The sequence below is a fragment of the Hemitrygon akajei genome, chromosome 10 (assembly GCF_048418815.1).
Source record: "Hemitrygon akajei chromosome 10, sHemAka1.3, whole genome shotgun sequence".
Lineage (NCBI taxonomy): Eukaryota > Metazoa > Chordata > Chondrichthyes > Myliobatiformes > Dasyatidae > Hemitrygon > Hemitrygon akajei.
In genome coordinates, this window is record NC_133133.1 from 7,368,917 (window position 1) to 7,384,077 (window position 15,161).

A 15,161-nucleotide genomic window follows, 5' to 3' on the forward strand; every position below is an offset into this window, starting at 1 on the left:
AGGTAAGGATTTCCATATAACTGCAGCGATGTGCCGGGTCCTGGATAAGTCATCTTAACACCTAGAAGTTTAAAACTGCTGACTCTCTCGAGCATCAATCCCCTTGTGTAGACTTGTTCTTTATCTAGCTCATGATGTAAACACATAGACCTCAGTTTATCTACAGTCTGACTCACCAAGTAGATGCCTTTATGCACTTATAACATGAACAAAGCCCACTGTAAATCAGAGGGTTGAATGAAGATAATCAAGTTGTCTCCAAGGAAAATAATTCATGGACATTAGTACAATCAAAGACCAATTATATATAAATATTAGACTGAATTTGTTGCTGTAAGAATTATGTGTTTGCAGAGAAATAGGGATTTGTTATTTAGCCACATTCATCACTAAAGCATGATGCAAATTAGATTCAAATGGCTCTGGTATTATCTTGCATATGATTTACTATAATGATGGAGTGAATGGCTGAGGCGAGGTGTGGGGGACTTTTTCTTGCTGAAAAATCTTTTTGTTTTTTATTCTCGTATGCCCTGTAGATCTTTTACTACAACCCAGTTCTGGGAAAAAAAACTCTGCTTTCAAGAAATGAAGTAAATTGTGAACCTTGATGGATACTTGGCACTGTTAATTTGACAAAATATCAACATTTGTATTCGTAACACTGGGAGTGAAGTTCCTTTTCTGATGTAGCTCAAGGGTACTGTAACAGGAGTACAAAGCTCCTCGCCAGTAAAAGCACTGGGGTTTACTGAATATCCAGATACAGATTTATTTATCACATGTAAATTGAAACATACATTGAAATGCAATGTTGCGTTAACAACCATCACAGCTTGAAGGTTTGCTGAGGGCAACTGCAAGTGTCATCATGTTTCCGGCACCAGCATGACATGTCCACAGTTTACTAACCCCTCGTCTTTCGGATGATGGGAGGAAACTGGAGCACCTGAAGGATATCCACATGGTCATGGGGAGAAGGTACAAACACCCTACAGACAGACAACACGTATAAGTGTGTGCTGGGGGCAGCCCACAAGTGTTGTCACTCATCACGGCACCAGCATGCCCACAACGTCCAGCAGAGCAACGCAGAACACAACAAGCAGCAAAACAGCAGTAGAACAAACCGTGTTCCTTCCTCCCTCCCACCCACATACGGACAGCCCTCCAATACGACAAAGCACATCAGAGATAGGAACACACACAAAATGATGGAGGAACTCGGCAAGTCAAGCAGCATCTATGGAAAAGACCGAGATCCTAATCTCAGACTGATGAAGGGTCACGGCCTGAAACTTCAACTGTTTACTGTTCTCCATAGATGCTGCCTGACTGTTCTGTTCCTCCAGCACTTTGTGTGTGTGTTGCTTGGATTTCCAGCATCTACAGATTTTCTCTTGTTTGACATAAAACATAGGAACAGAATTAGGCCATTTGGGCCATTTCATCATGGCTGATTTATTATCCCTCTCAACCTCATTCTCCTGCCTTCTCCCTGTAACTTTTGACATCCCAACTAATGAAAAACCTGCTTTAAATACACCCAATGACTTGGCCTCCACAGCCATTCACCGCAATGAATTCCACAGATTCTCCACCCTCTGGCTAAACAAATTCCTCCTCATCCTCGTTCTGTCATGTACCCCGTCACCGGGTTAAGAACCAGCAGAAATAGAAAACACTTTGGATTCTGTTATTACTAATAACTAATAGTGTTTATTAGTAAACTAAGCAATACAGTAATATAAAATGCACATATATGAAACAGATTAGCAATGATATATACAGAAGTGTGGAAATAGGAACCAAAACCAGGCTCTTTCAGAGCTAGGGGTAAATGGATGCAGTCTTACGATATGATGCAGAGTTCAGTTCAGTCCAGGTCGAGGTAGTTGTTTGAGTATGGTTGGAGAGAGAGAGAGACGTGATGCCATTGCCGTCGATCTTCCTGTTGTCTTTCTGTTGTGGTCACAGACTATGACCATATCAAGTACGACTGTTCTTCAGTGGTGGACCTGTCACCCAGGCAAGGGAGGACACACAAACAGTTCCCCACCAGTCGCACCTTCTCACACTGTGAGCCACTGATCAATTTCCCCGAATCGATCCTCAAAACCCCCACCTTCACGTGGGTGCACAAAGCTCGTTCAGTGTCCCATGGTGTGTCTGCCTGCATCTTAGCAGACCTGCTTTGTATCTCCCCTTTCAAGGCGCCGGCTGTCCATCAACTGGCCTGCCTTGCTGTCTCTGCAAGAATCTTAACAAGCAGGCAAAAAGTGTCCTTGGAGCAAAGGTAAACATTCAGCCAAGGAGCCATAATATTAAATCTTGTCTCTCTCTGTCTCTCATCTTCTGCTGGGTGCCTCCCCCTCTCTCTGTCAATAGCAGCACAGGTCAATAGGGTCAGCTCTGGATGCCATCTCAAGCTCAGTTTGCCCATCACAGTTCCAAGTAGACATTTCTGAGGCTGTGCACTCTGGTCCTAGATTCATCCACTATATGAAACATTGGGACAAGTTTTCAAACAGGTGTATTAAAAAACTTTCTTGTAGCAGTAACACAGGTAGATAGGTACAGCTGACACATAGAGAATAATCAGAGTTAGAATCAGATTTAATATCAATGAATACTGTCTATAAATACTGTGGAAAAGTCTTAGGAACCCTAGATTTTTTATTTGGTATCAGATTGTATGGCTTCCACAGAGCCCTGATCTCAACCTCACTAAGGCTCTTCAGGATTATGTGGAAAGACAGAAGCAAAGTCTGCAGGAGGACTGTGGCAAGTTCTCCAAAATGCTTGGAACAGCTGATTTTCTTATAAAACTACACAACAGTATACCTATGAAAATTAATGCAGTTTTAAACGCAAAGGGTAGTCACACCAAGTATTGATTTGATTTAGTTTTTTTACTGTTTACTGCTCTTTATAGTAAATATTTTGATATTAAAATTAAAATTTCATTATTTTTGAAAGCATCTTCGCCTTGCAGATTTTTTTTGCATGCACCGTACAGTGTATATATTTCCTCACCCCTTATGGGTGGTGTGTATGTTTTTTTCCCTTAATCTCAGATCCTCTACCAGAGGCCTGGGGGTTTGAGGGTTCAGCACAGTATCCTTGCCATTCCTAGTTGTGCATTCTTCTGAACCGTGATCTCAGATGTTGTTCCTGGGATTTGTTGGAGCCACTCTGTCAGTACAGCTGTCAGAACTCCAAGTGCTCCTATCAGCACTGGGATTACTTTGACTTTAACCTTCCACATCTTCTCTATCTGCTCTTTCAAGCCCTGGTATCTCTCCAGCTTCTCATATACATAAAGTGTAAAAGAGAGGAGAGAGTGAATATTGGACAAGTGGAAAGCGATGCTGGAGAGGTAATAATGGGGAACAATAAAATGGTGGATGAATTGATTAAGTATTTAGCACAAGCCTTCACTGTGGAAGACACAAACAATATAGTGAAAGTTCCAGGTGTCAGGGCTCATGAAATGCATGAAGTTATCAACAAGAGAGAAGGTTCTTTGGAAATTGAAAGGTCTGAAGGTAGATAAGTGACCTGGACAAGATGGTGTACATCCCAGAGTTCTGAAGGAGGTAGATGAAGAGAATGTGGAGGCATTAGTAATGATCTTTCAAGAATCACTAGATTCTGGAATGGTACCAGAAGACTGGAAAATTGCAAATGTCACTCCACTCTTCAAGAAGGGAGTGAGGCAGAAGAAAGGAAATTGTAGGCCACTTATTTTGACCTCAGGGATTGGGAAGATGTTGGAGTTGATTATTAAAGCTGGTGTCTCAGGTTACCTGGAGGCACATGATAAAATAAACTGTAGTCAGCATGAAGAAGTAACAAACAGGATCGACAAAGGAAAATCGGTTGATGTTGTGTACTTGGATTTTGACAAGGTGCCACACACGAGACTGCTTAACAAGTTATGAGCCCATGGTATTACAGGACAGATTTTAGCATCATAAAACAGTGGCTGATTGACAGGAAGCAAAGAGTGGGAATAAAGGAAGTCTTTTCTGGTTGGCAGCTAGTGACTAGTAGTGTTCCATAGGGGTATGCATTTTGGACTGATTCTTTTTATGTTACATGTCAATGATTTGGATGATGGAATTGATAGCTTTGTTACAAAGTTTGCCAATGATATGAAGATAGGTGGAGGGGAAGATAGTTTTGAGGAAGTAAAGAGGCTATAGAAGGACATAGACAAATTAGGAGAATAGGCAAAAAAAGCACAGTGTCAGGAAGTGTATGGTCATGCACTTTGGTAGAAGAAATGAAAGGGTTGACAAGTTCTAAATGGAGAGAAACTACAAAACAGTGAGGCACTAAGGGACTTGGGAGTCCTTGTGCAAGATTCCCTAAAGGTTAATTTTCAGGTTGAGTCTATTGTGAGTGAGACAAAAGCAATGTTAGCATTCATTTCAAGATTCCTAGAATATAAAAGCAAGGATGTAATATTGAGACTTTATAAAGCACTGGTGAGGCCTCTCTTGGAGTGTTGTGAGCAGTTTTGGGCCCCTTATCTTAAAAAGGATGTGCTGTAACTGGAGAGAATTCAAAAGGGGTTTAAAAAAATTAATCCAGAATTGAATGGCTTATCATATGAAGAGAGTTTGATGCCGCTGGGCCTGTATTCACTGGAATTCGGAAGAATGACGGATGGCCTCATTTTATCGAATGGTGAAATGCACTGACAGAGATGAATGTGGAGAGGATGTTTCCTCTGGTTGTAAAGTATCAAACAAGAGGACAAAGCCTCAGATTAGAGGAGTGTCCATTTTGAACAGAGATGAGGAGGAATTTCTTCAGCCAGTGTTGGGAAGTTTATGATCCTGCACTTTGGTAGCCAGTGAGTAGTAAATCTGTGGAATTCTTTGCCACAGACAGCTGTAAATGCCAAGTCTTTACAAATATTTAAGTCAGAGTTTGATAGTTTCTTGAATGGATAGAGCATGAAGGGATACGACAAGAAGGCAGGATATTGGGGCCACGAGGAACAGCGAATCAGCCATAATGAAATGGCGAAGCAGATTCAATGGGCCAAATGGTTTAATTCTGCTCCTATATCTTCTGTCTTATGATCTTCTTAAATTCTTTCTTCATGATGTTACTGTCATTTTGGATTGCTACATCTATTACTATTGGTTTCTTCTGTTCCTTGTACAGTATTACTATGTCTGGTTTGTTGGCCAGTACCTCCTTATCAGTCTGTATTTGGAAGCCCTACAAGATTTTAGCTCTGTCACTTTCCACTACCTTCTTGGGTTTCCCATTTGGACTTGGGAGTGTCCAATCCACATACAGCACAGATGTTCCTGTACATGTTTCCTGCAACTTGATTGAACATTCACTGTAGGCTATCCCTGCCTATGGCAGTGGAGTCAAAGACCCGAGGGCTCAGTATCAGAATAGAGAGACATCCATTTAAAATGGAGATGAGGAGGAATTTCCTTAGACCATAAGACTGTAAGATATAGGAGCAGAAGCAGGCATTTTGGCCTATCGAGTCTGCTGTGCCATTCAATCATGGGCTGATCCAATTCTTCCAGACATCTCCATTCCCCTGCCTTCTCCTCATACCCTTTGATGCCCTGGCTAATCAAGAACCTATCTATGCCTTAAATGCACCCAATAACCTGGCCTCCACAGCTGCTCATGGCAACAAATTCCAGATATATAAAAATAACAGATTTACCATCCTCTGACTAAAGTAGTTTCTCTGCATATCTGTTCTAAGTGGACATCCTTCAATCCTGAAGTCATGCCCTCTTGTCCTAGACTCCCCTGCCATGGGAAATAACTTTGCCATATCTAATCTGTTCAGGCCTTTTAACATTTGGAATATTGCTATGTGATCCCCCCTCATTCGCCTGAACTCCAGGGAATACAGCCCAAGAGCTGCCAGACATTCCTCATACGGTAACCCTTTCATTCCTGGAATCATTCTTATGAATCTTCTCTGAACCTTTACCAATGTCAGTATATCCTTTCTAAAATATAGAGCCCAAAACTGCACACAATACTCCAAGTGTGGTTTCAGGAGTGCCTTATAGAGCCTCAATGTCACATCCCTGCTCTTATATTCTATACCTCTAGAAATGAATGCCAACATTGCATTTGCCTTCTTCACTACTGACTCAACCTGGAAGTTAATCTTCATGGTATCCTGTACAAGGATTCCCAAGTCCCTTTGTATCTCTGCATTTTGAATTCTCTCCCCATCTAAATAATAGTCTTCCCATTTATTTCTTCCATCAAAGTGCATGACCATACACTTTCCAACATTGTATTTCATTTGCCACTTCTTTGCCCATTCTCCTCAACTATCTAAGTCTTTCTGCAGGCTCTCTGTTTCCTCAACACTACCCGCTCCTCCACCTATCTTTGTATCATCACCAAATTTAGTCACAAATCCATTAATCCCATAGTCCAAATCATTGACATACATCGTAAAAAGCAGAGGTCCCAACAACGATCCCTGTGGAACTCCACTAGTAACCGACAGCCACCAGAATAGGATCCCTTTATTCCCACTCTCTGTTTTCTGCTGATCAGCCAATGTTCAAACCACGCTAGTAACTCCCTTGTAATTCCATGGGCGCTTATCTTGCTAAGCAGCCTCAGGTGTGGCACCTCGTCAAAGGCCTTCTGAAAATCCAAGTACACCACATCTACTGCATCTTCTTTGTCTACCCTGCTTGTAATTTCCTCAAAAATTACAGTAGGTTAGTCAGGCAGGATTTTCTTTTCAAGAAACCATGCTGGTTTTGGCCTATCTGTTTATCTGCCTCCAGGTAATCCGTAATCTCATTGCTAACAGTCAATTCCAACATCTTCCCAACCTTTAGCCAGAGAGTAGTGAATCTGTGGAATTCATTTCCATATGCGGCTGTGGGGGCAAGTCATTGAGTATATTTAAGGCAGAGATTGATAGTTTCTTGATTGGTCAAGGCATGAAGTGCTATGGGTTGAAGGAAGGAAATTGAGGCTGAGAGGTGTAATGGATCAGCCATGATGAAATGGAGGAGCAGACTCGATGGGCCAAGTGATCTAGTTCTGCTCCTGAATCTTAAGGTCTTATGGTCTAAAATCCCCAGATCAGTCAACCTATCATCAACAGTTACTGGGAGAAGGCAGACATTGGTGCTGCGAGGGAAATGGAACAGCCATGATGAAATGATGGAGCAGACTCAATGGGCCAAATGGCTTAATTCTGCTCCTATATCTTATGGTCTTGTATCATCTTGATTGTCAGAACTAAATTTTTGCTAAGTCTTTCTGGGGTCTGTCTTTAAAATGTGCGACTGGGATTTAAGTAAAGTGGCAAGATTTCCCTCCCTAAAGGCATTTGGGGGATGAAGAGAATCTTTTACAGCCTCACAATCATTTTTCTTATTCTAATACATCCAGATTAATAGAAATAGAATTCAAAATTTTAACCCAGTATGATGGGATTTCTATTTACCTTCTCCAGATCACTCAGTACATCAAGCGTTGACGTGGAAACAATAATAAGTATGCTAATCAGTGATGTATCTCACAACACGTTTGTAACACACACACACCCCTTATTACAGTCTACAATGTTCAGACAGAAGCCATAGAGAGAATCTATTTATTTCCTAACTCTCAGTTTTATATTTTGCTTTGAAGGTGAAAGATATTGGAATGCAAATGAAAGTGAAGTCTGTGGGCTGGAGATCTGAGCTTTTTAGTGTCATCCTTTCTGGCCAAAGACTATGCAAGAAGGAATTGTGCAACTCCTGGTGTGACCAGTTTTGGAGCGTGAGGCACTGTACATCATAAAGGAGGTTGTGGAAACATGAGAGATGTTGCAAAAAGGACGTACAAGAAAGATGAATAAATGGAGATGTTCCACATTAGCAGAGTAAAGTCATAAAGCATTACAGCACAGAAATAGGCTCTTCAACCCAGCTCATCCATGCTGACTTTATCTTCTGCCTAGTCCCATCAACCTGCACCCAGACGATAGCCCTCCGTACCTCTCTCATCCATGTACTCATCCAAGTTCTCTTAACTTCTTTGATGTTGCAAAATAAGCGGTGTTAAGAACATGTATGGTGTGCTGGCTTTCATTAGTTGGGGGATCGAGTTTAAGAGCTGAGAGGTACTGTTGCAGCTCTACAAGCCACTGGTTAGACCACTCTTGTAGTATGGTGTTCAGTTCTGGTTTGCTCATCATAGGAAGGATGTGGAAGTTTTAGAGAGGGTGCAATGATTTACCAAGGTGCTGTCTGGATTGCAGAGCATTTCTTATGATGATAAGTTGATTGAGCTAGGGCTTTTAGACTGTAAGACCATAAGACCAGGAGCGAAATTAGATTATTTGCCCATTGAGTCTGCTTCTGCATTTCATCATGGCTGATCCATTACTCCTCTCAGCCTCAGTCTCCTGCCTTTTCCCTATATCCCTTCATGCCTTGGCCAATCATGAACCTATCAACCTCTGCCATAAACAAACGTTAAAAACTTGGCCTCCATACTACCTGTGGCAATGAATTCTACAGTTTCACTACTCCATGGCTAAAGAAATTCCTCCTCCTTTCCATTTTAAATGATGCCCCTTTATTCTGAAGCTATGTCGTCTGGTCCTAGACATTCCTACCACAGGAAACATCCTCTCCACATCAACTCTATCAAGTCCTTTCACCATTCAATAGGTTTTAATGTTCTGAAATCTAGTGACTACAGACCCAGAGCCATGAAACCTCCTTTGAACCCTCTCAGTGCCAGCACATCATTTCTAAGATAAAGGACCCAAAAGTGCTCACAATACTTCAAGCAAGGTATCACCAGTGCTTTATAAAGCCTCAACATTACATCCTTGCTTTCATTCTAGTTCTCTTGAAATGAATGCTAACACCTCACCACAGAATCAACCACCTGCGTATTATCACTTAGGGAATCCTGCACGCAGACTCCCAGGTCCCTTTGCACCTCAGAGTTTTGAATTTTCTCTTCATTTTAAAAATAACCTGTCCTTTTACTACTTCTACCAAAGTGCATGATCGTATACTTCCCGAGAAACATTCCTTTGCCATTCTCCTAATCTGTCTGTCCTTTTGTAGCCTCTCTACTTCCTCAAAACTACTTATCTTCTTGTCGCCCACAAACTTTGCAACAAAGCCATCAATTCTGTCATCTAAGTCTTTGATATACAACATAAAAAGAGGCTGTCCCAACACAAATCCCTGTGCAACACCACTCATCACTGGCAGCCAACCAAAAAAGATTATTGCCATACTTTACCTCCTCCCAATCAGCCACAGCTTTATCCATCTTTCCTGTCATAAGACCATAAGACATAGGAGCAGAATAAGGCCCCTTGGCCCATTGAGTCTGCTCCGCCACTCATTCATGGCTGATCCTTTTTGCCCTCCACAGATCCACTCCTTGGCCATCTCCCTGTATCCTTCGATGCCATGTCCAATCAAGAATCTATCAAGCTTTGCCTTAAATGCACCCAATGACCTGGTCTCCACAGTGCCTTCGGTAACAAATTCTACAAATTCACCACCCTCTGGCTAAAGAAATTTCTCCACATCTCTGTTTTAAATGGATGCCCTTCTATCCTGAGGCTGTGTCCTCTTCTTCTCAGCTCCCCCACAATGGGAAACATCCTTTCCACATTTACTCTGTCTGGACCTTTCAACATTCGAAAGGTTTCAATGAGATTTCCCTTATCCTTCTAAGTTCCAGTGAGTACAGACCCCAAGCCATCAAACGTTCCTTGTATGGTATCCCTTTCATTCCCGGAATTATCCTTGTGAACCTCCTCTGAAACCTCTTCAATGCCAGCACATCTTTTCTCAGATGAGGAGCCTAAAATTGTTCACAATACTCAAGGTGAGGCCTCACTAGTGCCTTATATAGCCTCAGCATCACACCCCTGCTCTTGTATTATAGACCTCTTGAAATGAATGCTAACGTTGCATTTGCCTTCCTCACCACAGACTCTACCTGCAAGATAACCTCTAGGATTTTCTGCACAAGGACTCCCGAGTCCCTTAGCATCTCAGAATTTTGTATTTCCTCTGCATTTAAAAAAAGAATCTGCACATTTATTTCTACTAGTAAAGTGCATAACCACACATTTTCCAAAATTGTATTCCATTTGCCAATTTCTTGCAGCCTCATTTGTGGCACCTTGTCAAAGGCCTTCTGAAAATCCAGGTACACAATATCAACAGATTCCCCCCGTCTATCCTTCTTGTTATTTCTTCAAAGAATTCCAACAATTAGTCAGGCAAGATTTTCCCATGAGAAGACCATGCCGACCATGGGCTATTTTATCATGTGCTCTAAGTACCCTGAAACCACATCCTTCACAATCGACTCCAGCATCTTCCAAACCACTGAGGTCAAACGAACTGGCCTATAATTTCCTTTCTTCTGCCTCTCTTCCTTCTTGAAAAGTGGAGTGACATTTGTAATTTTCCACTCTTCTGGAATCATACTAGAATCTACTGATTCCACAAACTCTTCAGCTATCTCTTTTTGAAGTGTGTGCATACACCATCTGGTCTTTGTGACTTATCTACCTTTAGACGTTTCAGTTTCCAAAGAACTTTCTCCCTAGTAATGGTAACTTCATATGCTTTTGACCGCTGATACTCCAGATATTCTACCATACTGCTAGAGTCTTCCACAGTGAAGACTGATGCAAAATACTTATTCAGTTCATCTGCCATTTTCTCATCTCCCATTACTACTTCTCCAGCATCATTTTCCAGTGGTCAGATATCCACTCTCGCCTCTCTTTCACACTTTATGTAGCTGAAGAATCTTATGGTATCCTCTTTAATATTATTGGCTCGCTTACTTTTCTATTCCATCTTTTCCTTCTTAATGATTTTTTTCATTGCCTTCTGTTGGTTTTTAAAATCTCTCTATTATTTTGCTTGATTATATGCTCTCTCTTTGGCTTTTATGTTGGCATTGAGTTCTCTTGTTAGCCCGGTTGTGTCATCTTGCTTTTAGAATAGTTCTTCTCTTTGCGATGTATATATCCTGTGCCTTCTGAATTGGATCCAGAAATTTCAGCCTCTGCTGTTCTGCTGTCATCCCTGCCAGTGTTCTTTTCCAGTCAATTTTGGCCAGTTCCTCTAAATGCCTCTTTAATTCCCTTTACTCCACTTTAATACTGATACATCTGACTTAAGCTTCTCCTCCTTAAATTTCAGGGTGAATTCCATCATATTATGATCACTCTCCCCTTATGCTCTTTAATCAATTCTGGTTTATTGCACAACACCCAATCCAGAATAGCTCATCCCCTAGTGGGCTCAACCATGAGCTGCTCTAAAATGCCATCTCACAGACATTTTCAAAATACCCCGTATTGGAATCTAGCATCAATCTGATTTTCCCAATCTACCTGCATATTGAAGTCCCCCTTGACTATTGTAACATTGTCCCTTTGGTGTGTATTTTCTATCTCCCATAATAATTAGTAGACCACATCGTTAATACTGTTTGGGTGTCTGTATACAAATTCCATCAGGGTCTTTTTACCCTTGCAGTGCCTGAGCTCTGTCCACAGTGATTCAACACCTTCTGACACTATACTAGCTCTTTCTAATGATTTGATTTCATTTTTTGCCAACAGAACAACATCATCCCTCTGCCTACCTGCTTGTCTTTTCAATACAATGTGAATCCATAGACATTAAGCTCCCAGCTATAATCTTCTTTCAGCCATGTTTCAGTGATGTCTACAACATTATAACTGTGCTATAAGTTCAGCCACCATATTCTGTATAATGTGTTCATTCAAGCATACCACCTTCAGTCCTGTATTCACCCTTTTTGATTTTGTCTGCCTTTTACAGTCTGACTCATCATGTTGACAGCAATTTTGCTGCATCATTAGCTTCTCCTTTCTAGGGGTCTCACTACACATTGCCGCTGTTTGTAAACCAACTACCTCAACTTCAGCACTATCACTCTGATTCCCATCCTCCTGCCAAATTAGTTTAAACTCCTCCTGAACAACTCTAGACAACCTGCTCACAAGAATATTGGACCCCCTCAGGTTTTGTATAACCCTTCCCTTTTATACAGGCCATCTCTTCCCCAGAAGAGATCCCAATGTTCCGTAAATCAGAACCCCTCCTTCTGCACCAGTTTCTCAGCCACACATTCACCTGTCAAATCATCCTATTCTTACCCTCACTGGCATGTGGCACAGGTAGCAATCCAGGGATTACAACCTGGTAGTCCTGCTTTTCAGCTTTCTATCTAGCTCCCTGAAATCTCCCCTCAGGACGTCCTTAGCTTATCTACCTGTGTCTTCTGTGCCAATGTACACCAAGACTTCTGTCTGCTAACCTTTGTCCTTGAGAATGCCATGGACCCAATCTGAGGTATCCCAAGCCTGGCACCAGGGAGGCAACATACAATTCGGGTGTCTCTACTCTTGTCTCTGTTCCCCTGACTATAGAATACCCTGTGTTCACTGAAGTCCTCCTCATCTCTCTGCTCTTCTGAGCCGCAGCACCAGACTCAGCGCTAGGTACCCAATCACTGTGGCTCCCTCCAGTAGCTCATCCCTCTCAAGAATATCTAAAGTTGTATACTTACTATTGAGTCTTTTCTCTTTAGAGAGAAGGATGAAACGAGATGTGATAGGGGTGTATAAAATGATAAGAGGCATAGAGAGAATGGACAACCAGACACTTTCCCTAGAGCAGAAGTGGTTAATATGAGGGGGCGTACCTTGAAAATGATTGGAGGAAGGTAGAGGGGGAATGTCAGAGGAGGGAATTTAAAAAAAAAGAGTGGTGGGTGTGTGGAACACACTGCCAGGGTTGGTGGTAGAGGCAGATATATTAGGAACATTTAAGAAACTCTTAGATCAGCACATGGATGAAAGAAAATTGGAAGGCTTTGTGGGAGTGATCTTGCAGTCATTTAAAAGGTTGTTACAACATTGTCGGCCAAAGGTTCTGTACTGTGAGATACTGTTCAATATTCAATGTACTTTGTTCTATATCCAGGAGAAAGGAAAAGACAGATATACTTCTGGGCAGAGAGGGAGATCACAAGATATTCATTAACATGGTCTTGGGCTTCTGGCCAGTTCTTGTGTTGTGATTTAATAAAACTGTGAGCAAAGAGAAACGAACATGATTTGAGTGATATCATGACCTGAACGCAGTACAGCCACCCTCCTGCCCTGACTTTCATTTTTACCAGCATTACCAAGCCTGGGTTAGAATCAATGCCCTGGAACAATTTTCCCAACTTTCACCCAGAACCATAAAATCATCTTTAAATAAATTGAGCCAGAGAACAATGGGTCAATAGTGCAAATCATTGCAGTTGGCAGAATGATATCAGAGCAGCTGGAGATTTACATCAAACGGCTCCTGTATGTGAGTGTTCACTGTCTAAAGCTTCATACAGAACAAGTATGATAAACATCTTTTGATTCTTATCGCCAACATTCAATATCTTTCTTTCAATGTTCTGCCAGTGATATATATTTTCCACAGGAGTATAGCAGCTGGTGCGATGCTGTCACAGGTTGAGCATCAGAGTTCGGAGTTCAATTCCAGCATCCTCTTTAAGAAAGTTTGTACTTTCTTTCTTTGACCATGTGTGTTGCCTCTGGGTGCTCTGGTTTCCCCCCACAGTTGAAAGGTGGATGGGTTAGTAGGTGAATTGATCATTGTAAATTGTCCTGTGGTTAAGCTAGGCTTAAATAGGTGGGTTGCTGGGTGGCACGACTTGCTGGCCAGACGGACCTGTTCTGAACTGTATCTCTAAATAAAATATAAAATCTGCAGATGCTGGAAATTCAAGCAACACACACAAAATGCTGGTGGAACGCAGCAGGCCAGGCAGCATCTATAAGGAGAAGCACTGTTGACGTTTCGGGCCGAGACCCTTCGTCAGACAAAGGGTTTTGGCCCGAAACGTCGACAGTGTTTCTCCTTATAGATGCTGCCTGGCCTGCTGCGTTCCACCAGCATTTTGTGTGTGTTGTTTATAAAATCCAATATTTTGTTACAGTATTCCTAATGTGACTGGATTCAAAGCCAACAACATGCTTCCTATGCACACTGGCAAAGGTTTAATCCAATGTTTCATTAATGAGTGTGCTTTCCATGAAAGATCTAACAAGGTCCTTTTTTTTTGACTTTCACAAGCACATCAACTTGGAATGAAGTATAGATTGAGCTGGATGGAATCTTCAACTTAACAGAGGCTTCAGAGCACATAACATTCCTTTTCCAAGGGTCGTCTGCCTGTCATGGTGGACTGGTTTGTTTGTTCTTGAGATCGGTTAGCATGGTAGCTTAGTGCTTTACAGCACTGGTAACCCTGGTTCAATTCCGCAGCTGTCCGTAAGGAGTTTGTATGCCCTCCCCATCACCATGTGGATTTCCTCTGGGTGCTTGGGTTGTGGTGAACTACATATACCTGTCTGGACTGCTCCTGTGGCTCCTCCCACAGACCCCTGCTGACTGCTCCTGTGGCTCCTCCCACAGACCCCTGTATAAAGGCGATTGAGGCCTGTGCCCGGCCTCATTCTCCAGGATGTAGCATTGTTCATTCTTTCAGTCAATAAAAGCTGATATCTCGCTTCTTACGTCTCAGAGTGAGTTATTGATGGTGCATCATGGGTGTCCTCACTCATTCCAAAGATGTACAGGTTAGTAGGTTAATTAGTCACATGGGTATAATTGGACGGTGTGGTGCGATGGAAGGGCCTGTTACTCTATCTCAAAATAAATAAAATAACTGGAAAATCCACAAAGCAATCCCATCTGGTGTTAAGCTCCTGGGAGGATCACCCCTGGTGAAAGGTCAAGGGGCTTGGGAGTGATCCAAGAACTCAGTGGTGGAGCCAGTGGAAGATGCTGACACATCACAATGGCAGTGAAGGTGGAGGAAACTGCAGCAGTGATGGGTCCCCAGTCATCTTGCACTCCGTGCCACTGGACCCTGACCCCGATTTGTCAAGGACCATGTGGTGGTTGCCATGAATCAGCCTCCTTGCATTAAACAGAGTCACCCACAGGCATTCTCCATTAAGGAAGCCAACCAATAACTAATCCCTTAGGGGAACATCATACTCGATTTCAGTGATTGGACACTACTACACCGCAATCTAGAGT